The sequence below is a fragment of the Lipotes vexillifer genome, unplaced genomic scaffold (assembly GCF_000442215.2).
Source record: "Lipotes vexillifer unplaced genomic scaffold, Lipotes_vexillifer_v1.1 scaffold180, whole genome shotgun sequence".
Lineage (NCBI taxonomy): Eukaryota > Metazoa > Chordata > Mammalia > Artiodactyla > Lipotidae > Lipotes > Lipotes vexillifer.
Genome location: NW_006796149.1, coordinates 2,476,763 through 2,500,060, shown reverse-complemented (window position 1 = coordinate 2,500,060; position 23,298 = coordinate 2,476,763). Strand labels below are relative to the sequence as shown.

The window sequence follows — 23,298 nt, the reverse complement described above, 5'->3', positions numbered from 1 at the left end:
GTTCCCTGACTTTTGACTGAGTAACGGCTTCCTTGCCTTCTTTTCTTGTTGATCAGTGTTTTCTCGTATCAAGTTTGATGTTGAGATTTCTCTTAGGGTCCTAGAATTAGCAACTGTCTCATTTTGCACACCACAAATGTGTCTACTCTGGTTTTTGGAGAACACTTTGAAATCTTAGAAATTAACATTTTGCCCAACTATAAGACACATTTATACAATTTATGATTCAAGAATTGTTTCAGACACTCAATTGTTAGACTCCTATTTTATTAACAAATATCCCACACAGTTTTGTTCTTCTTTCCAGCACTGCTGAATCAGGGAAGCAGCCTGGTAAGATTGGAGAGATAATTGACTCTAGTGTTGACCTTTAGCCAACTAACTTTAGCTTTGGGCAACTAACAGCTTCTAGGACCTCAGTTTCCTCATCTGTAACAAGGATAATCAAACCCTCCTAACAGAGTTGTCAGGTAAAGCAACTGACACATGGTAGCCATTAGTATTATTATCATCCTACCTTAATTATCTTGGTAGAACCATAGGCAAAAGATCCAAAAACCTAACAAAAATTTTTACATAGTAATAATTTACTGATTTACAACTCTTGAAAGCATGATCAATTTAAGCCTTTTTACTATTACTCATTTTAAATTAATAGAATCATAAATATTAACTAGTTCAACTAATACTAAATGTCAGTACTGATCACTGTACAAGAATGAGAGATACTTTTTTAAGTTATTTTATGTAACATTCCTTTAAATTTTAATAAAAACTCAATTTTGAATTATTTTACTGATTAAAAAATCCCTAATAAATGTAAATATTCTATTTGGAAACAAAATTCAAAATGTAGCTATTATATTAGACTTTATCATACCTTCCTTTTATTTATGGGAAAAATGGGACTTGATATTTTCAGAGATGTACAGCTGAAATCCCACTTCCTGTGGTGGCTGATTATAAATGATTTAGGAAGGTTTAACCTAATCCATAGTACATCCCAGACAGCTGTGGGTCCTGTAATGTTTTGCCTTTGCCAAGACAACTTAGACAAGCTAAGGATACTAGCGGGTTATGAAAATCACTCTCATCGCCAGTTCAATAAACGTGGTGGACCTGTGTTATTGTCTGCTCAGTGACAGTTTTTTCTCTTTTGGAGACTATAGCATCCCCTTTCTTTGAGGGACTTCTTCCCATCCCAGCCCTGCTAACCAGAGTATCCTACCTCCTGTCATTACACCAGGGGTGAGCATGTGGCCCAGGCCTGACCAGTGCTAGCACCATCGTCCTGGCCCCAGCTAGTAGCCTACGAGAAGGCATGCAGCCTAGCCTAGGGTAACAAATCCTCCCCTGGGATTTTTTCTAAGTGAAGCCAGTAAGTTCTCTTTTCCTCCTGGGGCCACAAAGCTATACAGAGCTCCAGGGTTGTTACCAGACATGATTTAGCCTCAGAGAAAAGCCCAAGGAAATAAAGAACCCGTAAAAGCAGAAAGAGAAAGAGTCCCAGGCGTGTTAATCCCTGGTTTCTAGCTCCTCAGAGCTGCTGTAATTCCTAGATACCTTGATTCCATTACTTACTCCTTCCCCCCAATCCCCTTTTTGCTTGTGAAGTTCAAGCTGAATTTCTTGTGTTGAAAGTAAAAAGTACCCCCGACAAATGCAATAGAACATTAGTATTCTTCAGCTGGTACTTGGTTAACAATCAGTGCTTTTCCACATTTACGAATAGAGTAGCATTTGAGAGTCGTTTTTATTCTTCTGAGATATGATTATTAGTGTCTTATTTAGTACTATGTGGTTTTATAGGAATAAATGTCATTGTAATTAGATCAAAGAGATTTATTTGCTAGCCTTCTATGACCTTCAGTTTTCGACAGATGAACTGGTTTTCTCTGGCGAAGCCTGTCATGCCAAACCTGTGCTTTGACGGAGCATTGTGATTTGGGGCTCACTTTTATGAGGCCTCCTTTAGCCTAACTCAGCTCTTCCTCTTGCTTCATCTGTGCAGCATCCTAACATTAGATCAGCTTACAATTGCCAGTTCTGGTCTGACAGTCAGTACCTAATCCATGTTACTTCTGACTCTGTTCCAGTGGATCTTTTGCTTCTACTCATGGCGCTTATATCACATAATATTGATCTCTTTTCAGCTGTTGCTAGGAAACACCATCAGCATCCATTCATCCTTTAGAATTACAGTCAACTCAAGCTCTTCCTGACTTGAAGAAGATTATTACGAATGTAGAGGCAATGTCAGAAGATTCCCGTTCAATTTTGTTAAGGGTCATCAGGAGTGTGGTTGACTGGGAGAGGGTAGGTAATAGCTGTGCAAGTCAAATGGCTGTTAGGGTATTCCTGCTCCTTTAGATCTAGATGAAATGGACTTAAAACTCTCACCCCTCGTTTTACATTTGAAGAAAGTCCAATAGTCTATCCAAGGATTTGGGGAAAGGAAGAGTTTATGTTCTTGCAGGTTAACCTCTGGCCTGATTCACATTTCTTTCTTTTTTTTTTTTAATTTAAGTATAGTTGATTTACAGTGTTGTGTTAATTTCTGCGGTACAGCAAAGTGATTCAGTTATACATATATATATGTATATATATTCTTTTTCATATATTTTTCCATTACGGTTTATCACAGGATATTGAACATAGCTCCCTGTGCTATACAGTAGGACCTTATTGTTTATCCATCCTGTATATAATAGTTTGCATCTGCTAACCCCCAACTTCCAGTCCTTCCCATTTCTGTTAAATTAGTTCATTCATTAGAATATACAGTCCTATACATGCTGTCCATTTGTATCCTACATCAACACACCGTAGAACTCACCGCCTTCTCATATTTCCTTTAAAAGTTACTCATGATAGATATTTTAGTGCCTAACAGACTTTAAAGATTTGGGGTGACAGATGGTCTTATGTTTCAAAAAGATTATCAATGTCAAAATTAATATCAGATACTCGTAAATGTCCTTCTACACTCTGCTATGCTGCTTGCTTCACCTCTCTTCCCTTCTCTTTCCTGTCATTTCCTGCTCTAAGATGGGGGAAAACAATAGGACACTGAGTTCTTCTTATTTTAAAATACAGAACAATTCAGCTCTTATCTATCCTATGCCCAGCTCTCTTTGCATATCTAAGGACTGCTTTGTCATTACAGTGTAGAAGGGCCCAGGTTGTCAAAGAGTGGGGATGGGGCTCATTGTGTCTTACACAACATTTATGGGGCTCACTGTGCTCCAGGCTCTTTTCATGTATTATCTCTTTGGATTCTCACAACCACCTTGTGAGGTAGGTACTGTTCTTGTCCATCTTATAAATGAGGAAACAGGCATAGAAAGATAAACGGCTGTGCCCAGGGATCTTCAGCTAGTTAACCTTGAATTCAAGTTCCAGTGTATTCTAGCAACTGTTAGAAAGAAACCCAAGCCAAGTGATTCAAACATGATGACCTTATGGAGCTTCCCACAGCCCTGGACTGCTGACCTCTGAACTTCTTTCAGGTGAGACAGAACTAAGGCTTTACCATCAGCCGTATTATTTCTCGTCTGTTTTACTAGCAGCTGAACAGAATTCCTAACCAGGACAGACTTATTTTGGGGCTAAAAATTTAGAACGTGTGGCCCATGTTTAAAAATTGGGAGATTACACATAATAATCCAGATTTCTGCTTTCTCTTGAAAAACAAACCTATCAACACTGGGCCTGTATTACCCTTGGCAACAATCCACTGCATCTCAGCAACTTGTAGATAACATGTTTATGTTACTTGCAGGCTTTTGAGTTTCTTTCACCTCCATTTTTGTCACTTCGTGTTCCCCAAGTCTAGCAGGCCAGTGAGCCGAAAGAGGGAGGGGTACTGTGAGACTGAGATGGGCCTTGACGTGTCCACCTTCTTCCTACCTGGGAAGAGCTCTGTGATGGGACCTTTGTGTTTCTAGACGCTGGAGGTTGTTTAGAGGGAGTTTGCATCTTTGCTCAGGACTAAAGAGAAGGGGAGGGATTTCAATCTGGAGCATGGTGGCTGCAGCAATGCTGGCTGCGTAGGGTGGCAGTACTAGAGAACGAGTCTGAAGCAGCGGACAGCGCCAGAAACCTTGGCATGGGTGTGAAGGTCAAGGAGCCCCTAAGATTCAGAGTGATGGCAAGACCAGACGTGGCCCCACCTCGGGAGGCTGGCAGGATCTAGAGATTATGGGAAGAGAAAGTCCACTTGGGGCTCAGAGTGGGAGGTGACGGACCCCCTACTAGAGTTTGAGAATCTATACTCTTGAGATGCCTCTCCTGGGAACAAGAAAACTCCATCTCCAGACCTAGAAGCACTAAAATGTCCCGCGTGGCTGGGACTGGGACTATTCGCCTGAAGTTGGATCTCATTTAGATGTTAATGAAATCGAAGTGAGGGAACAGAGGGTCGCCCTTGGGATTCCCCAGAGTTTCCTATACTGCTCTAATTGGTGCTGTGTTTATTCATTCACTCATTTATATATGCATGCATGCATTTCTTCCCCTACCTCATGCCACAGAGGACTTCTGGCTGCTTATGAGAAGAATATCACACTTTTAAAGAGTAAAATATAAGTACAATGAAAGAGTTACAGATGTAGTAGGTATAATTTTTTAGTTCAAAATATCTCTGCTTTATTTTTATTGCAAAAGCCATAAATAAACATTATAGAAAATTTAGAGAATATAAACAAGAAAAAAAAGATTTAAAAAGAATATTCATGATCCATCACCTAGAGAAAACCACTGGAAACACCTTAAAGTATATCTTTTCATTCTTTCTGTGCCAAAATATAATGTTTTCATATTTTTGAAAATAAAAGGTATGGTTATAACCTCCATGTTGTTTTCTAACCTGCTTTTTTACCAAATCATATATTTTGAACCTCATTTAAATTTAAAAATTTCTACCTACAGCATCATTTTAAGTGTTATGAATAGAATTCCATTGTAGGGATATAACATAATTTATTTAAACAGTCACCTCGTTACCAATCAAGACTTTGAAAACTGTTGCTATATTCTGACGTAGTGGTTGGAGAATTCTGTTTCAAATAAATAAATTGTCTCTCTTAGCCTCATGGACCCTTGGCATGAACCAAAGAGGAAAAAAAGATCTATTGAACAATCATCATGCTACTGAATCTATTTCACTGTTGTCTTCTAGGCACAAAGGAATGACTGTTCTCATTCTCTAGCTTCCATGTTATATATCTTGTTAGAGTTTCTAACTGGGCTGCTCTACCATTATTATATGCCTTTTTTAACTTGGGAAATACTTCAGTGACTGAATAGTGAATGAATAGTGATCCATCTTCCTTCACCAGAATGAACATGCAGAATGTTAATACAGTGCTAGGTTTCAGGGAGAAACCATCTTTGTAAATAAATAAAGCAAGAATTTAACAGAACACTAACTCCCTCTTTGGGGTGTGCCCCCTGAGTCCTTCTAAGAACGTGGGGTTAAGTATGTATATATATATATATATATATATATATATATATATATATATATATCAAGATCCATCTTCGGAGATTATTCATGTGAGTTGTTATTCTGTGTCTCATTTCATTTGATGGAGCAGCTGCTAGCCAGCTGAGCATGGCCACAATCATACCTTCTCTTCCAGTCATCAGCTTTTTTTGTTGTTTTTAAAGCAAAAGTCACTTCCAGGGGGCTTCCCTGGTGGCGCAGTGGTTGAGAGTCTGCCTGCCGATGCAGGGGACACGGGTTTGTGCCCTGGTCCGGGGAGATCCTACATGCCGCGGAGCGGCTGGGCCCGTGAGCCATGGCCGCTGAGCCTGCGCGTCCGGAGCCTGTGCTCCACAACGGGAGAGGCCACAACAGTGAGAGGCCCGCGTACTGCAAAAAAAAAAAAATAAGTCACTTCCAGAAGAGAGATTTTTGCTATTTGCCTTTATCTTTGATTTTATTCTAAATACATTCCTCCTTTCTCTGTAAGTGTGATACGAGGAGACCTGCTGTTGGCTGTCCAGCCTCTATTCCCCTTCCTTCATGATGACAATAACCTGTTTACTTTAGGAAACGGTCTCTTGCACCATTCTCAGCCATGCAGAACTGTTGTGAGGGGCTCCACAGCCACCTCTGATTACAACCTGATTTCTCTCTCCCTAGACACAGTGATTGGTTCAAAGACAGTCACAGGACTTAAGCAAGTCCAATCAGTGGTCCTTTGATAGGGATTCTGGGGCACAGAGTCCTTTCTCTTCTGTTTGATGTTAATGAGGAAGCATATCCCCTTTCCCCCAGGAGCTACTGGTAGACATCTGGCAACAATGAGAAGAGCCAGCCTTAGGATGAAGAGAGTAGAGACGGGAAGAAACAATCCTTTGAGTTGCTCGATAAAATCTTGCCCAAAATCCATTCCACATTTGTCCCTTTCAAATACATGAACTAATAAAGTATTTTTCTTTCTAAGCCAATTTGGGGAAGTTTTTCTAATGCTTATACCTGAAAGATACCTACCGTTACTGATGCCATTTGTAAAGAAACTGCAGCAAACTTACAGTTTTCTTTCCATTGATGGACTTCTTATTTACAAATTCTTCTGTAACCCATGGGTTTTCTGCCCATTGAACCCACAATCTGCTTCTCATCACTGCCTTTCTGCACCTTTCCTCTTTCCCATGCATCCCAAATGTCCAACCTCCCTTTCTTTTCAAAGCTGCCATCCCCTTCTCCAGCCCTGGGAGATTTTCTGTTTCCAGGAGTGACAAAGACAAAGACAAAGACAATCCCCCAGTTTCCTACTTCTTTCCTTTTATAGAAGGCAAGCACTTGGGATGTTCAGACCTCAGAAATTTGTTGCTGCGCACTTTGGGGAAATATCCAGGGCAGCAAAATTACAAACACAGGGTTTTTGCAGGGTTTCAGAAAGCACTTGCTGTTATTGTCTTTGGGCTGTAGGACTTAGTTCCTGGCTGGTTCCAAGATGTCACCCTCATATGACATTGGAAAGTTGGCCTAAATTGCTTAGCCCAGGAAATTCAAGTTGGCGCCTTTGGTAGGTCTGGGGACATTCTGAGTTGCAATCCAAACTTGCATTCTCATTTTTGTGGCAGGTATGGATTCTTAGGTCTTTTCATTTTAAAATTTTTAATTTATTTATTTTTTAAAATTTATTATTTAGTTATTTATTTGTGGTTGTGTTGGGTCCTCGTTGCTGTGCGCGGGCTTTCTCTAGTTGCGGCAAGCGGGGGCTACTCTTCGTTGCTGTGTGCGGGCTTCTCATTGCTGTGGCTTGTCTTGTTGAGGAGCATGGGCCCTAGGCGTGCAGGCTTCAGTAGTTGTGGCACGTGGCCTCAGTAGTTGTGGCATGTGGGCTCAGTAGTTGTGGCTCATGGGCTCTAGAGTGCAGGCTCAGAAGTTGTGGTGCATGGGGCTTAGTGGCTCTGCAGCGTGTGGGATCCTCCCGGACCAGGGCTCGAACCCGTGTCCCCTGCATTCACAGGCGGATTCTTAACCACTGCGCCACCAGGGAAGTCCCTTAGGTCTTTTTAGAGGAGGAAAGAACTTCTCACCTGGTCCCCAGAAATTATTTCTGTGGGCTTTTGGCCACTCTGCACCTACTTTATGGATGCCTCACCTGCCCTTCAAGAAGAGCTCTCCAGCTCCAGTCCTTGTAAATCCTACCTAGTGTAGGTAACACCTATTGTTTATTCCTCAGCATTGAGTCTCTTCCTTCATGGTAGGAGTACCCCAATTCCTTAGGGGAGCCACCTCTCCCCGACTCTTAGTCATGGGGTTTAGGTGGGAATGCCCTTTGCTCCACAGGTGGGCTCTGATTAACTGAAACCAGTCAGCAAAGCCCACATCTGACTACAGTGATTGGTTCAGGATGGGCACATGACCCCATTTAGGCCACAGAGACATGAGGAAGTATTTGCTAAGTTCTTCATCCAGACTTCAGCCTGGCTAGTGTCATCTCCTGCAACTTCCTTGATGCCCCCTTGGCTTCAGCCCCTGAAGTCCTTTTTTTCTTGCCCAGATCTCTCTGTTCTACCCAACTTGCCCCTAGTGCTTTTTCAAGATACTAATGCAGGGACTTCCCTAGCGGTCCAGTAGTTAAGACTCCTCCCTTCCACTGCAGGGGACACAGGTTCAATCCCAGGTCGGGGAACTAAGATCCCACATGCTGCGTAGCATGGCCAAAAAATTGGGGAAAAAAAAAAAAAGATACTAATGAAGATTCTATTCTAACCAACGTTTGGTTCCTTTACCTCTTGTTCTAAACCAGGGATAGCAAGTAGATTTTATCTTGCTGGTCAACTATGATCAATAAGTATTAGGACTGAGATCTGTGCTAAGAAAGATTCTGAGGTTGCCTCTGGCTTCAGCAAGAAAGTGTGCAGTGATCACTTAGTGATGTCTGCCGTGGGCATGGGATGGAGAGACCATGTACCTTATGTTTTTTCTGGACAGACCATGTACCTATGTTTTCTCTATCAGTGTTCTAAGTCAAGGTCTGAGCCTAGCTCCTCTAGCAGTCATAGCCTTTCAGATGCCTTTCTGCAGCTCCTGGCTGAATGTAGCTTTTCCTGGTTGACTTACGGGTGCACCCAATAACCTTCTGCTTCTTGTCTAAGGAACACATTGTGCTCATAGTCCTCTTGCAGATCTGAAATGACTAACATACCCTCAGACAAGTGATTTGCTTGGCCCCCTTCCTGGCTTATATTATTTGCTGCTTCCATCTGCTCAAGTTTCTGGTGGCTCATTCAGTTGTCCCAGTGGTGTTCCTCCCTCCTTCCCCAGTTACAAAGGTCATTTTAGTATTATAATTTACAATATCAAAATCGCTTAAACACGAATAGACATGATTTCTACCAAGAGAACAGGTGGACTGTTGATCACACACCAGTCCCCATCCATGGCTAATAAAGTTTCATCCTTTTTATAGACATGGCTGAGCCAAGCTTTATTCACGATTCTTTCCTCGAAACCACAGCAACATCTTTGGCACTCTAGAAATTCTGATTCCTGAACAAAATCCATTTGTACCAGCGTTTGAGCTCTACAAATGTAATATATTTATCCTGTTTTTAACAGGAGAGCTTCCTGTATCCTTTGTGGTGTGTAATCAGTGCCAACTTTCAATTGATATCACAGCTCAGAGACAGATCCATCTGAGGTCCCACTCACCTTTGTCAGCAGGTTCTTACCAGTGAGTGGAATCATGATGTGGGCTGTGTGTGGTATTTGCAGAGGGGTGTCTAGTCTGTGAGCCCCTCACCTAGTGGTATGAGCTGAGGAAGTACAAAGGGACCTGGAATGTCCTGTGAGGATTGGAGGATCCCCATCTCAAGATCCTTGATTTATTCACACCTGCAGAGTCCCTTTTACCATGTAAGCTAACAGGTTCCAGGGATTGAGACATGACATCTTTTGGGGGGTCACTAATCAGGCTACTGTAGACCTATAGCTATAGGGGGACCTGCTACTGCAAAAAAGGATCTGCTCAAAACAAATGAGCTTGGCATTATGTCATTTGCTTGTCTCGCATTGTACCTACTGGAAATATGATAAAACTGCATACAGCCCACACAATCTATGAAAATTTTGGAACATAAGTCACGGTTCTCCCTGTGGTAGGCCTTTGCAGTTTTACCACCCAGGATCCACGTCTCCCTCTCAATATAGCCAGACTGTCTGGGTTCATCTCCTGCTCTGCCACTTACTGGCTGTGTGACCTTGGAGGATGTACTTAAACTCTCTGTGCCTTGAGTTCCTTGTACATAAAATAAAATGATAATTGTACCTCTAGCATATGGTTCTTGTAAGAATTAAATGAGTTAATGTGTATAAAGTGTTTCAAAAACTGCCCCGCACATAGTGTATGTATGAGCTGTTGTCCCTATTACCCCAACTTTCCTCTGGGGAAATCGTCCCCCACCTTCCTTCAGCGTATGTGTTTCGGAGACAGCTGACTCTACCTTTACATCTGCTTTTGGTCTGACATCTCACCTAAGCCCTCTCTGAATCCAGACTTGCTGGTTCCATCTCTCCAGAAAGAGAACTTCTTGGCCAGGGACAGAGGGTGGATCTGGGGTAACAACTGACTTGCTCCTGATTAACTCGCTGTATTTAGTAAATTCAGTCTGGCAATTGAATTCCTTAGGTGATTCATATTATAAAAGAAAATAGCCTCATAATATATCAGTTCAAAATTACTTTGTGAGAGTTCTGTTCTGGCCTAAAAGTGATAGGAGTAGGGGGAGTATTTCTGATCCACCTTTCCCTTTCTGCTGAGCCCTACTTTCCAGCACTACAGTCTCCAGAATTGTTGGATCTCTAGTCTGCTGCCATCATCTCTCATTCTTTTTGTCCTTGTGAATTTTTCCTATTTTATTCTTTTTCAGTCATGTTATTGGGATTGTAGAAGGGAGAAGTGATAATTAGCCTGTGTTCAACCCACTTTAACCATAAAGTCTTTTGAGGAATCAAAAAACCTTTGCTGGAAAATGGACAGGCAGCCTTGCCTGGCCAGTCCATCTTTTACAAGTCCCTGAACTACACCAACCTATGTAGAAATTACATCCGCAAATCCCAGTAACTATTTTTGAAGAAATGTGAGCACTCAGACACCTATTACTCTTCAGGGTGAAATGTCTGCCTTCTGAAAGAAATAATAAATTACATACTAAGAATTAATCCCTGTTCTTTGTTCAGTGAGACCAATAGTCATGGCTCACAAATGAAACCACCTTGCTTTGGTTCCTGCGACCTTCCACCCACACCCCTGCTTTGTCTACTTTGGGATTGCCCTTGGGGCTCCCAAATGGATACCAGCTCTTTGTCAGAATTGCAGGTGTGCTCTGGTGGGCTTTTTTTTTTTTCTTTTTAAATTGTCTTTCTTTGCTCTCTACCGTGTGAGAGGTTGTGGAGTCACAGCTAAACAATCATCTGCCCCTCATCACCTCACTTTCTTATCATCAGCTGCCACTGTGACTACAGAACAAAAACAAGGAGAAAGAAGGATGTAATTAAGCCATCTGAAAATGGCGTGCGGGAAATGCCAGTTACTGACTCACTTACCTTGAAATAATACATCTTGACATCTTGGGGGTCAGGATGAGCTGCCCATTCAGATAATTTTCTATAAATTTCTCCAGACAGAGACCCCATGCCCCTCTTACTTCACCTCTCCACACTGAAACAACTCACATAATAAATTATGGTGCCAGAGTAGAGCTGGGTTTTGTGGAAACCAAAGCTTATACAATTTAGAGGGAGGTGGGCTCCTTCTTTAGGAAAAAAAATGCAAAATTGTAAACAATGAAGTCAAATATTTACATAAAATGGGAAAAGAAATTACAGCCAGTCCACAAAATTTAAAAAGCTGGCAGGGACTTCCTTGGTGGTCCAGTGGTAAAGACTCCGCACTTCCACTGCAAGGGGCGTGGGTTCAATCCCTGGTTGGGAAACTTAAGATCCAGTAGGCTGCGCAGCATGGCCAAAAAATTTAAAAAATAAATAAATAAAATAAAAATAAAAAGCTGACAAATACTACAAAAATCTAGAAAAATAATATCTTCATTATTTGATGGCTTGACACATCTAATATCCTCTCTATTGTTTGGTGACATACCTCTATACTCTTCTTACGACAATGATTTTGTAATATCATTTTCTACCAAAAGATTACTCAGTCTTTCCTCTAGCATGGTTGAATAAATTTCTTTTGTTGATATGTTAGAAAAGGTTTTTCAACCTCAGAACTGGTTACTGGTAAACCGTGTAATTTTTTTAAATTGTTGTCAAATTTGGGAAATCCTACATCAGCTTTCTTTCATATATAAGCTGTAAGATTTCATGCATATTTCAAGTTTTCTCGCACAGGGACTAATCTTCAATACTTTTTGAATTAATGACCCTCATTAACCAGTTTGTCATTGATAGCCCCATTGTTCTGGTGGATTATGATGTCAGTATTTTATGCTAGATCAAGAAGAAACAGATATCAAACAATATAGAAGCTTACTCTTTACTTCTATTCAAAACTTATCTCTTCCTCTTTATGAATTACTACTTTGGATATAATTTGAAAAAAAAAATTGCTTATTTATGACTCCCCTTCTCTTCCCATTCCTACCTAGCTCCCTTCTGCACCCTGCAGGGCCTCTCACACTGGAGTGTGGACACTCCAGTCCATACAACCAAGCTTTATCCATAGCCTCCAGCAAACTGCTGTGCCTTGGCCACTTCTTGGGCCTAGGGGTGTGCATTCCTATAGCATGGTCCACTCTTGGAAGTCTGGACTCAGGAGAGAGGCCCATGTAGATCCTGGGAGCAGGCTCAGGACCATTTGGACAGGGAATTTTGTAGTCCTGGGTACTCAAATTATGGGAAGAAGGGGAGGGTGTAAATTCCTGGTGGGCACAGCCCCTGGACCCTGCAGACTTCTCATCTAGAGGGGAGGGGTGCAGCAGGAGAAGAGCTACAGTGAGGCTCTCTGATGTGTGAGGCCCAGGGCAGGAGCTCCTGTTGCTCAGGACCAAAGGCAGTGCTGATACCATCTCAACTTTCCTTTAACCAGATCTCGAAAGTGCCCACACCCACTCCAGTTCCACCCAACATGAGGGGAAATGTGATGCAGATTTTACTGAAACATGAGACCCCATTGAACACATTACTAGAGCCCTTCTGGCACCTTGGAGGGGGCCCATGCAAACGAGGGATTTCTTTGGTTTCACAGTAAGTTGCCTCTGTGTAATATGCAGCAATTATCTGGGGATCTGGCACATTGAATGAACACCAGTCACAAAGTTGGACCTCGAATTTAAATTTTTGTCCTTATTCAGTGCTAAAGTTTTAAGGGAATCCCTGCACTGATTCTGCACCCTTAGAACCATTCCTTGCCTTTCCCTTGCTCTGCTCTGTCTCACAAGGCCAATGCCAGTCCGCAGGAGATTGAGGGGATAGGAAAGAAGCCAGGGTATTTCTCCCTCTCCCTCTCTGCCTGAGGCCTCTTCTCCATGTCTCTAACTCTCACTGGATGGACCTCTTGCTTTATGGTTCCAGCTTTTCCTGGGTGACCCTGTACCTAAGTTCCAGTAACACCACCTCCTCCTTTTGTCCTTCCAACTGAGTGGCTCTCACCCAGGGACGTTTCTGCCTACTCCCCACCCCCTCTACTCAAGGGACATTTAACAATGTCTGGAAACAATTTTGGTTGTTACAGCTTAGGTGAGGGGGGGTGCTACTGGCATCTAGTTGCTGAAGGCCAGACATAAAGACTAAACATCCTATGATGCCTAGGACAGCCCCTCACACCAAAGGATCAGCTGGCCCAAAATACCAATAGTCCCAAGATTGAGAAACCTGCTCTAGCCTAAAGGCAGTAGTGGTTCCTTCCATTACTCATCTCAGGTTTGCCTCATTGTTCTGTTTGGTGCTTAGTTCTTCTGTTATGTGTCACCAATCCCCTGTATTAAATTCCTTCTGTTTAAATACTTAAAGACACTTCTGTTATCTTGGTTAAATTGACTAATGCCTCCCCAGAGTATCAGCTCAGCTTCTTTACTTTTCTCTTCTCTACTCAACTAAGTCAATGATAATTTCTCTGCCACCTCCCCATCTGTATTAATCAGGGTTCTCCAGAGAAACAGAACCAATAGGATATATAGATATATATAGATATATATCTCAAGAGATTTATTATAGGAATTGTTTCATATGGTTATGGAGGCCTAGAAGTCCCTTGATCTGCTGTCTGCAAGCTGGAGATCCAAGAAAGCCAGTGGTGTAATTCAGGCTGAGTTCAAAGGTCCAAGAATCAGGAGCATCAATATCTGAGGGCAGGAGGAGATGGACATCCCAGCTTAAACAAAGAGCACATTTGCCCTTCCTTTTCCTTTTTGTTCTATTCATGCCCTCAACGGATTGGGTGATGCCCACCTGCTCTGGTGAGGGTGATCTTCTTTACTCAGCCTCCCAATTCAAATGCTAATCCCTTCTGAAAGCACCCACACAGACATATCCAGAAATAATGTTTTACCAGCTATTTGGGCATTTCTTATCCCAGTCAAGTTGACATATAAAATTAACCATCACACTATCTCACTGTTTCACTCCAGAACTTTATCGTTTTCATAGAGTATTTTTTAATTAATAGACTATATTATTTTATTATGAAGCTCACCCAGGGTTATAAAATGAGCAGAAGAAAATGCATAACTTTCTTTTACTAAATAAAAATAGAGCACTCAGATTAATATAATCCAATATCCATCCTTCAGGATATATTATTTTAAAAATGCATTTGGTTAATTTAATATTACTATAAATACAAAGTGTAGATTAATTTAAACCTGATTAAAGTGAGGTCTTTGGGGATTCTTCTTAATTCCCTGTTAGGCAAAACTGAGGAGAGTGCTATTTTTTTTTCCTGTATTTAAAAAATTTTCAGCATAACGAGTTGAGTTCAACTTATGGAGTGCCAAAGTGACGAAAAAAAATACATTTTGGGCTTCCTCCATGTCAGGGGATGTATTGGTTTCCTAGTGTTGCCAAAACAATGCACCAAAACCTGCATGGAGTAAAATGACAAATTTATTTTCTCAATTCTGGAGGCCAGAAGTCCAAAATCAAAGTGCTAGTAGGGCCATGCTCCCTCTGAAGGTGCTGGGGAAGGAACAATTGCAGGCCTCTCTCCTAGCTTCTGGTGGCCTCAGGCATTCCTTGGCTTGTAGATGCATCACTCCGATCCTCTGTCTTTACGTGGCACTCTCCCTCCATCTTCACATGGTCTTCCCTCTGTGTCTGTCCGTATCCATGTTCAAATTTTACCTTTTTATAAGGATACCAGTTATATTGGACCAGGGCCCACCCAACTGAGCTCGTTTTAACTTGATTGCCTCTGTAAAGACCCTATTTCCAATTAAGGTCCCATTCTGAGGTACTGAGAGTTAAGACTCCAACATACCTTTTTTTGGGGGGGGCACTATTCAACCGATGACAGGAGTGTTCATGTTTTTGTACCCTTTTTAATGACTTTTTGAGTGAGGGGAACTTGTATATGCATTCAGGCTCAAAAGATATATTTTAACTTTGCTTTTTTAAAGAGTAGTTAAAACTTCTGTTTGTCTTTAGGGAACTTACTCAACAAATACCTAGTAGGCAGCTACTATGCATTAGGCATTGTGCTGAGCATATAGGTGACCAAAACAAAGTCCCAACTGTAAAGGATCTCACTCATAGTCTAGTAGGTGCCATGAATAGGAAAACAATTCTAATGCAGTCCGAGAAGTGCTGTATTAGAGATCTAAGGAGGGGATTTGTGGCTCAAACAGCGCTGTATGGAGATGGAATCAGGGCTGGGTCAGGGGTGTGGCATCTGCCAGGAGCAAGGGAAGGGTAGTGCAGGTCTGAGAAACTGTGGACAGAGACCTGGAGAGCAGGGGCTGCTCAGAGAGGCAGGACCATCTGTGGTCACTGCTCACAGGAAGCACAGGCAAAGGAGTGGGGAGTGGATGAGAGAGATGGAGGCCGTGCTAGGAAGGAGTGGTCCAATGTACCTTGCTAAGGACCTGGTGATGAGCAGCTGAATTTTGTAATCAAGGGAATAATATCAGATTTGTTTTGGAAAGATGAATTTGAGAGTACCACCGTCAGGGGTGGATTTCTGTTTGTTTACTTGTTTCTAAATTTAAAGTTCATTTCCTTGTCCTCATTACTAATCTCTCAACAGCTTTCACCAGAGTTGACTGCTTCCTTCTTTTTGAAATAATTTCCTCTCCTGGCCTCTATCACTGTGACTTTCTGGTTTCTCTCCTGGGTCACGGCTTCTCTTCCTTGCTGACTCTTCCTCTGTGAGTCTCAAGGCTCATGCCTCTCTTCTCTCTTCTTATCTCCCCTCTTTCCTGGATGATCTCATCCAGTCCCATGGCTTCAAATTTGTACCCCAGCCCTGGCCTCTCCCTTAAGACCCACACTTGTCTGTCTAACTGTCTCATCCATCCTGCCACCCAGGTCCCTATAGGCACCTCAAACTCAGTATCTTAAATCTGTTTCTTCCCAAGGCTTCCCCAGCTCAGTGAATGGCCCACATTTGCCCAAGTAGTTGCTCAACCCCCAGAGGCAAGATTTATCTTTAATTCCTCCATTTCCTTCATCTCCCACATACAAATCCATCTCGGGATCTTTCTGGCTCTACAACCAAAATATATCTTTAATCCATCCATTTATCCCCATCTCCACTATCACCTCATTAGGCTAGGTCCCCACTGTCTCTTACCTAGCTGATTGCAATGGTCTCCTAACTGGTCTCCCCACACATGCCCTTATCCATTCTATTCTCCACCCAACAACCTAATTATCTTATTAGAATTTTTAACCAGATATATCATTCAGTATGCAACTTGAACTTCTTACTATGGCCTGAAAGGCCTACTATGATCTGTTTCCTGTTTCTCTTTAATCTCACCATTCCAACCACTGTCCTTCCTTCTGTTCCTTGAAAACGCCTGTCCCTTTCCTGCCTCTGGGCCTTTGCACTTGCTGTTCCCACTGTCTAGACCCTTCTCCCTAAACTGCTTGCATGTCAATCTCTTTCTCACCCTTCAGGACTTTGTTCACATGTCACCTTCTCAAGGAGGCCTTCCTGGCCTATCCCATCTAAAGGAGGCCTCCACTCTTATTACTCTATTATATTTGTTTTCCCCTTGTTTTTTTATTACCTTGTTTATTTCCATCAGAGCATTTTTCAAAGTATGAATGTATGCTTGTTTATTTAGTTGTTCATGTTTTGTTTCTTCCTCTTGCCTCCCAACACCATTCCCTCCCTCCATTCCACAACTTAGGACCTTGTCTACAGTATTTGTTATACAATATGGTACCTCGGGGAGATTTCTAAATACCCATCATCCATCAAGTAGTTCCAATGCTCCCAGCACTGTACCTCTTTGTTTACCTTTTATAATTTCATCTCCCCAACAATCCTATTGGGGTGGAATTATTATCCCCGTGCTACCAGTGAAGAAACAGTTTTAGAGGATTAGATGATTTTCCCAGGGCCACATAGCCACTAAGATGTGGTGGAGGCAGGATATGAGCCCACATCTGTCTGGTTCTGAAGCCCTCTCTTTCTACTGTGCTGCATGCTGCAGTCCCTGGCACTTAGAGGAATATAGAGAAAGTATAACTTACATTGCTACTCTTTTTCTTTTGCTTGACCGACTTTAAACATCAACCTTCTGACACTTTCGTGGACAAACATTCATTGGCCCATCATCCTTTCACTTGGGAAACTACTGTCTCCCATGCCTAGGAATCCTGCTTAGCCATATGGTACCAGGGACACTAACACCACCCCTCCCTTCTCCACATTGAGTGCACATGTGACCTGGGCTGACCAATCAGAATATTACTTTCCCAGTTCTCCATACCATTATAGGAAGTAGAATGTGATCTGAACCAGGCCAATCTGCATCCTCTCTGGGACTTTGCTGGAGCTCTAGGGACAACTGTTCCTTTAGGATCATCAGGAGCTGCAAGTGGCTGTCTTGGTCACATAGAGAGATGCTGCTGAAAGACGAAGCCAGACAGAAGACAGCAGAGCTAAGAGATGGATGGAGAGAGAGACAGAATCAGAAACTTAATAACATAATTTCAATCCTGACCATTTGCTTATTTGATTATTTGGTTAATATCTAGCTCCTCACTAATCTAGTTCCACAAGGGTAAGAATTATGTCTTGCTCTTGTTTGCCGTTGTCTCCCCAGTGCCCAAGGCAGTGCCTGCCATGTAGTAGGTGTCCCAGGTGTATCTGAATGATTGCGAGCATTGATTCTACCAGCAGTGTCTGAGCCCACAGCATAATGATAATATGCAAGAGAAATCATTTCTATCTCCAGCTTTTGGAATGAGCTGCCTTCGTTTGTGAGGCTTGATTAAAATTGGAGGAAACTTAATCTTAGAGTCATATTTAACCATCTGATATATTTATAATGGGATACATAATAAGAATAATTTAGGTTATAATGGGTGTGGATTGAAAATGGGCAGGGATAATGCATTCTGGCTCTGTTCTTTAGAAATATGTGTGATGTCTGAGGCACTCTAATTTTTTTTAAATTAATTATTTATTTTTTGGCTGCGTTGGGTCTTCCTTGCTGTGTGCGGGCTTTCTCTAGTCGCGGCGAGTGGGGGCTACTCTTCGTTGTGATGCGCGGGTTTCTCATTGGGTGGCTTCTCTTGTTGCAGAGCACGGGCTCTAGGCGTACGGGCTTCAGTACTTGTGGCACGTGGGCTCAGTAGTTGTGGCTCCCAGGCTCTAGAGGGCAGGCTCAGTAGTTGTGGTGCACGGGCTTAGTTGCTCCGCAGCATGTGGGATCTTCCCAGACCAGGGCTCGAACCCATCTCCCGTGCAGTGGGCAGGCAGATTCTTAACCACTGTGCTACCAGGGAAGCCCTGAGGCACTGTAATTTAATTTGACTTTAATATGTCTTTAAGCACACTGTCAGATTATAACCTGATTCATCACTCATTCAGAGGCTAAAAATAGAGGCTGATACAGGAGGTTAACATCACCTAGCAAGGAGCATTTCCTCAAAGGGATAGATGTAAATCAGAGGAAGCACGTCACTCACTCGTATCCAGCGCCACAGGCTGGGTACACCTGGTGCTTGGCAGTTGTTTCAGGATGAAATGACTCTTGTGCTGAAACTGCTGTCATTCACGACAGGCGGTTTGAGAGGGTTTCAGAATATGAGACAACTGAAAATCTGACCCCAGCCAGCCCTTGATAAGCATTCCCTATGGACCATGGTCCCTGATTGCCAGTTGCTTTCATTTGGTGTCCAGGGAAGCAATTCAAACAGCGGGATGGACTGTGGGAAAGGAAGACAATTTGGGACGTCTCTTAAATTTTTTCTGGAAAAACTGCTAATCTTTCATTGTGTCCTAACTTCCCTTTTGGTAACACAAAAATGGTTTATGTTTCCCCTCTGGAGTCTGCCAAGTCCTTAGAGATCCTCGGGGGCGGTGGGGAGGGGCAGCACGAAAATAAAGGATGCAAACTGTGACACTGCTAGCAAGAGGAAGGAGAGGCGCTGACCTCTGACGGCTCACAGCCAGGCAGCACAATGAATGAAACTTGGCAATTTCTGCTCACTTGGGGTAGGCAGAGTTCAGGACTAGAATTACAGATGAGGGAAGAACGTGATCATCTATGGAACATATAGCTGTGTGCTGGTCATGGTATTAGGTATTACCTTAATAGGTATTTTCTCGTAGGTATTACCTGCTTACCTAACAGGTATTATTGCATGGCATATGGCGTTACCTTAATAGTTGAACTGTTCTATAGATGAGGAACTTGCCTCTCACGGGAGGTAAGTAATTTCTAAGCCAGTAAGTTAAAGAAGCAGCATTCATCTCCAAGACTAGCTCCAAAGTGCTGACCCTTTTCCTCCTAGCGTTACACTGTGCCACCTATATTCATCTGTGAGACAGAAAAGCAAGAGAGATATTTACCCAAACGTACCGCTGACTGCAGGCCCCTTCCGGGGGCCCGGGGTTTACGAGGAAGGGGCACCTGTCTGTGGAGTAGGGATGGCTCAATTTCATGGACAACATTACAGTTTGGAAAGAATCAAGATCTCAACTTCTGTGCCCTCTGAGGTTTCTTTCACGGATCCCTTTTGTTATTTCAGGGCCTCCTCTCCCCGGCCTCCAACTCTCTAGGGCTTTACTCTGGCTCTGCCCACTTTGGTTCTACCTTTTCTTCTTCCCACAACCACGCCCTTTTCCCCTTCAAAATTTATTCATCTGAACCTTTCTTCTGGTCATGGGAAGTCATTAGCTTGCTTATTTCTTAGCAAGCTAATTCATGCATGGGTATTAATGGCAAAAAAGTACTGTGGTACTGTGGGCAGTGTTCAGTAGTCTCTGACATCAATAAGACTCACTCAGACAATGTTCTGTCTCATTCAGTGGGTTCTGACGTGAGCCTTCAATTCGTTTTCACTGGGGGATCGGTGGAAACCAGGGGTGGTTAAAAGAAACATCTCTGGGGACTTCCCTGGAGGTCCAGTGGTTAAGACTCCGCGCTTCCACTGCAGGTGGCACGGGTTCGATCCCTGGTCGGGGGAACTAAAATCCCGCATGCCACATGGTGTTGCCAAAAAAAAAAAAGAAAAGAAACATCTCTGTTCCCATCCCACCCTATGGAAATTTTCTCCTCCTCAGGGTCTTGTGAATCTTCACAGTTTACCATTCACTTTGCACTGAAATGCCCACTCCCGGTGCCTAGGACAGTATTGTAATGACTGAGCATGTCCTGGGAGCTGTTGGTAGAGGCTCAGAATTTTAACTGTCAAGTAGAATAAGGATCATCTGTATTGCCAGAGATTCACTCTCATCTCCTGGTCCTTTTGGGCTCTGCAGTGCGGACACCAGCATCCTTGGCCTGAGGAAGGCTGTTGTCTCTGAGACATATGGACCCCTAGGGCTCCTGCTATTCTCTCTGACCTCAGAGTGACATGATGGCAAATGCAAATTCACATCTTCTGTCATGTGGAGATTTTTTCTTTGGTAAAATATACACGACACAAAATGTACCATTTTAACTATTCAGTGGCATTGAGTATATTCACATTGTTGTGCAACCATCACATCTATCCATCTCCAGAATGGTTTCATCATCCCAAACTGAAATTTCTGTGTTTATTAAAAAAAAGTCCCCACCCACCCTCCCTTAACCCCTGGTAACTTCTATTTTACTTTCCGCCTCTGTGAATTGGCCTATTCATGTAGGTGGAATCGTACAATATTTGTCCTATGTCTGGCTTATTTCACTTAGCACAATATTTTCAAGATTTGTCAGTATGTATCAGAATTTCACTCCTATTTAAAGTGGAATAATAGTCCACTGTATGTGTATACCATATTTTGTTTATCCATCCATGGACGTTTGGGTTGTTTCTACCTTTTGGTTACTGTGAATCATGTTGCTATGAACATTGGTGTACAAGTATCTGTGTGAGTCCCTGCTTTCAATTCTTTTGTGTATACACCTAGAAGTGGAATTGCTGGTTATGTGGTAATTTTATGTTCAACTTTTTGAGGAACCACTAAACTGTTTTCCAAAACAGCTACACCATTTTATATCCCCACCAGTAATACATGATGGCTTCAACTCTGGTTCGTTTGTTTTTTTTTGTTTGACATTTAATAGGATGTCAATGTCCATGTCAATAAACATGGACAATAGTCCATGTCAATAGAACCACATCTTTGTTTTGACATTTAATAGGAAGAGAACCACTTCCCACTGCACAGATATTATGCCATCTTGAGTTCCCCTGTTGGCATATCATTTACCCATTAATTCATTCAGCAAAAATTTACCAAATACCTATGAGGTGCTAGGCATTGTACTAGGCACTGGGCCCTGTTGGATAAAATAGACATGGGTTCTGTCTTCATAGTGCTTACTATTTAGTTAAAGAGGCAAGAAAGAAAGCAAAAATATGCATCATTGCAGATTATGATAGAGTTCTCTGGAGAAATGAACAGGGACAGTGATAAAGATAATTACAGCGTGAAATTTTATTATTTGCTGTTTTAGGAAACAGCATAGTGTAAGGGATTAAGATGTGAGCTTTGAGGCCTGACAAGATTAATATTAGCTCTGCCATTTCTAAACCTTTTGACCTTAGACGAGTTGCTTAAATCTCTTTGTGCCTCAGTTCCTGAACTATAAAATGGAGATCATAATAATAGTACTTATTTCAAAGGGTTATCGTGAAGATTACACGATAGGGTCCATGAAAAGTATTTGGCATGCTGCCTGTCACATAGTAAGTACTCAGTAAATGTAATAATTTCATAGCTGCTCTTTGTAGGCTACGTGCTGTACGTATAACAATCCACACTTGGAATATTCAGCCAGTTATTCATGTTATGACCCACTAACAACACACAGTGGTCAAGCCTCTGCTTCCTGATACTCTTGACCACATAAGCCTGTCCCTCTAGGTCCAGAGCCCAGTGGCCTCCTCTCCTGGCTAGCCTCTAGTTTTCCATCAAAATCTCTGCCCATGCCCTTCCTTCTTCTAGCCAGGAGGCGGTGGTATGAGAATAGAAGCTTCGAAGCTAGGCACATCTCTCTCTATCAGTTGGATGACCTTAGAAAATTACTTAACCTCTCTGAGCCTCAGTGTTCCCCTTGGTAGGGCACATCGGAAGCTATTGTGATGATGGAAGATAATGTATCTCAAGTACCCTTATCAGCCAGTCAATCAATGACTCAATCATAACTTTCTCTAGAGATATCTTTTTTCATGGTGAATATATATATATGTATCTATATTTATATGTCTATATTATATATATACATATATATTTAGAATTAGGCAGCTGGACTCAGTTGAGATGATCCCGTTTGTTGGCAACATCCAAAGCATCAAAGTCATGAGCCAGTCGAACATATGCCTTCTTCTCTGCATCAGGCCCAGTCGGGGTGTGACCTTGGCCACGTCAGTGTCACAGGGCTTCTTCACAGCCTGGCTGATCCGGTGCTTGTTGGCCTTAGTGACACCCACAAAGAAAGAACACAGTGTGTCGTCTTCTGTCTTCTTCAAGGCTGATGTGGTCAGAGGGAACTTAGCAGTGGTGTAGTGGTCAAGCTTGTTTCTCCTAGGGGTGCTCTTCCAAGGATATTTGGGCTGCCTTCAAGCTGCAGTACCTTGGGCTGTCAGGAGGTAGGTGAGGTGTGGATCTTTTTTGTGTGTGGCTAAAGACACCTTTCTCTTGGCCTTCCAAGTATTTGCTTTGGCTTCAGCTTTGGGAGGGACAGGGGTTTCCTTCCTCACTTTCGGCACCATCTTGAAAAGCTAGTAGTATCCTAAATAAAATTGATAAGAGCATTTTCAATATTGTCCTGTTGAATTGATGCTTATCTAGTCTAGAAAATTTTAAACTGGGCAGTTAAAGAGTTAATACTTGATTAAATATGAGGCCCATCATTTTTCTAAAAGGTTAACTTTAGGCTCTTGATCAGGAATGTCAAACCCGTGATAATATAGCTTCTTCAAGACAATCAGGTACAATGTAAGGCTACAAACAATGCCACCTTTTATGGTTTGGTTTACCGCCTATGTGTACATTTTAATAAGACTCTGCTAAGTATAGGCCAAACAAATGATCCCCTAACAACAGGAATTCCAGGGGTCCTTCTGGTCAGGAGTCAGCAAACTATGGCCTGCAGGCCAAATACGGCCTACACCTTGTTTTTGCAAATAATCACTTATTGGAACACAGC

General features: G+C 42.4%; 1 pseudogene; it reads right to left on the bottom strand.

Annotated features, from left to right (window-relative positions):
- Positions 1–22,400: 22,400 nt before the first annotated feature.
- Positions 22,401–22,861, bottom strand: LOC103076774 (60S ribosomal protein L23a pseudogene; annotated as a pseudogene).
- Between the last annotated feature and the right edge of the window lie 437 nt (positions 22,862–23,298).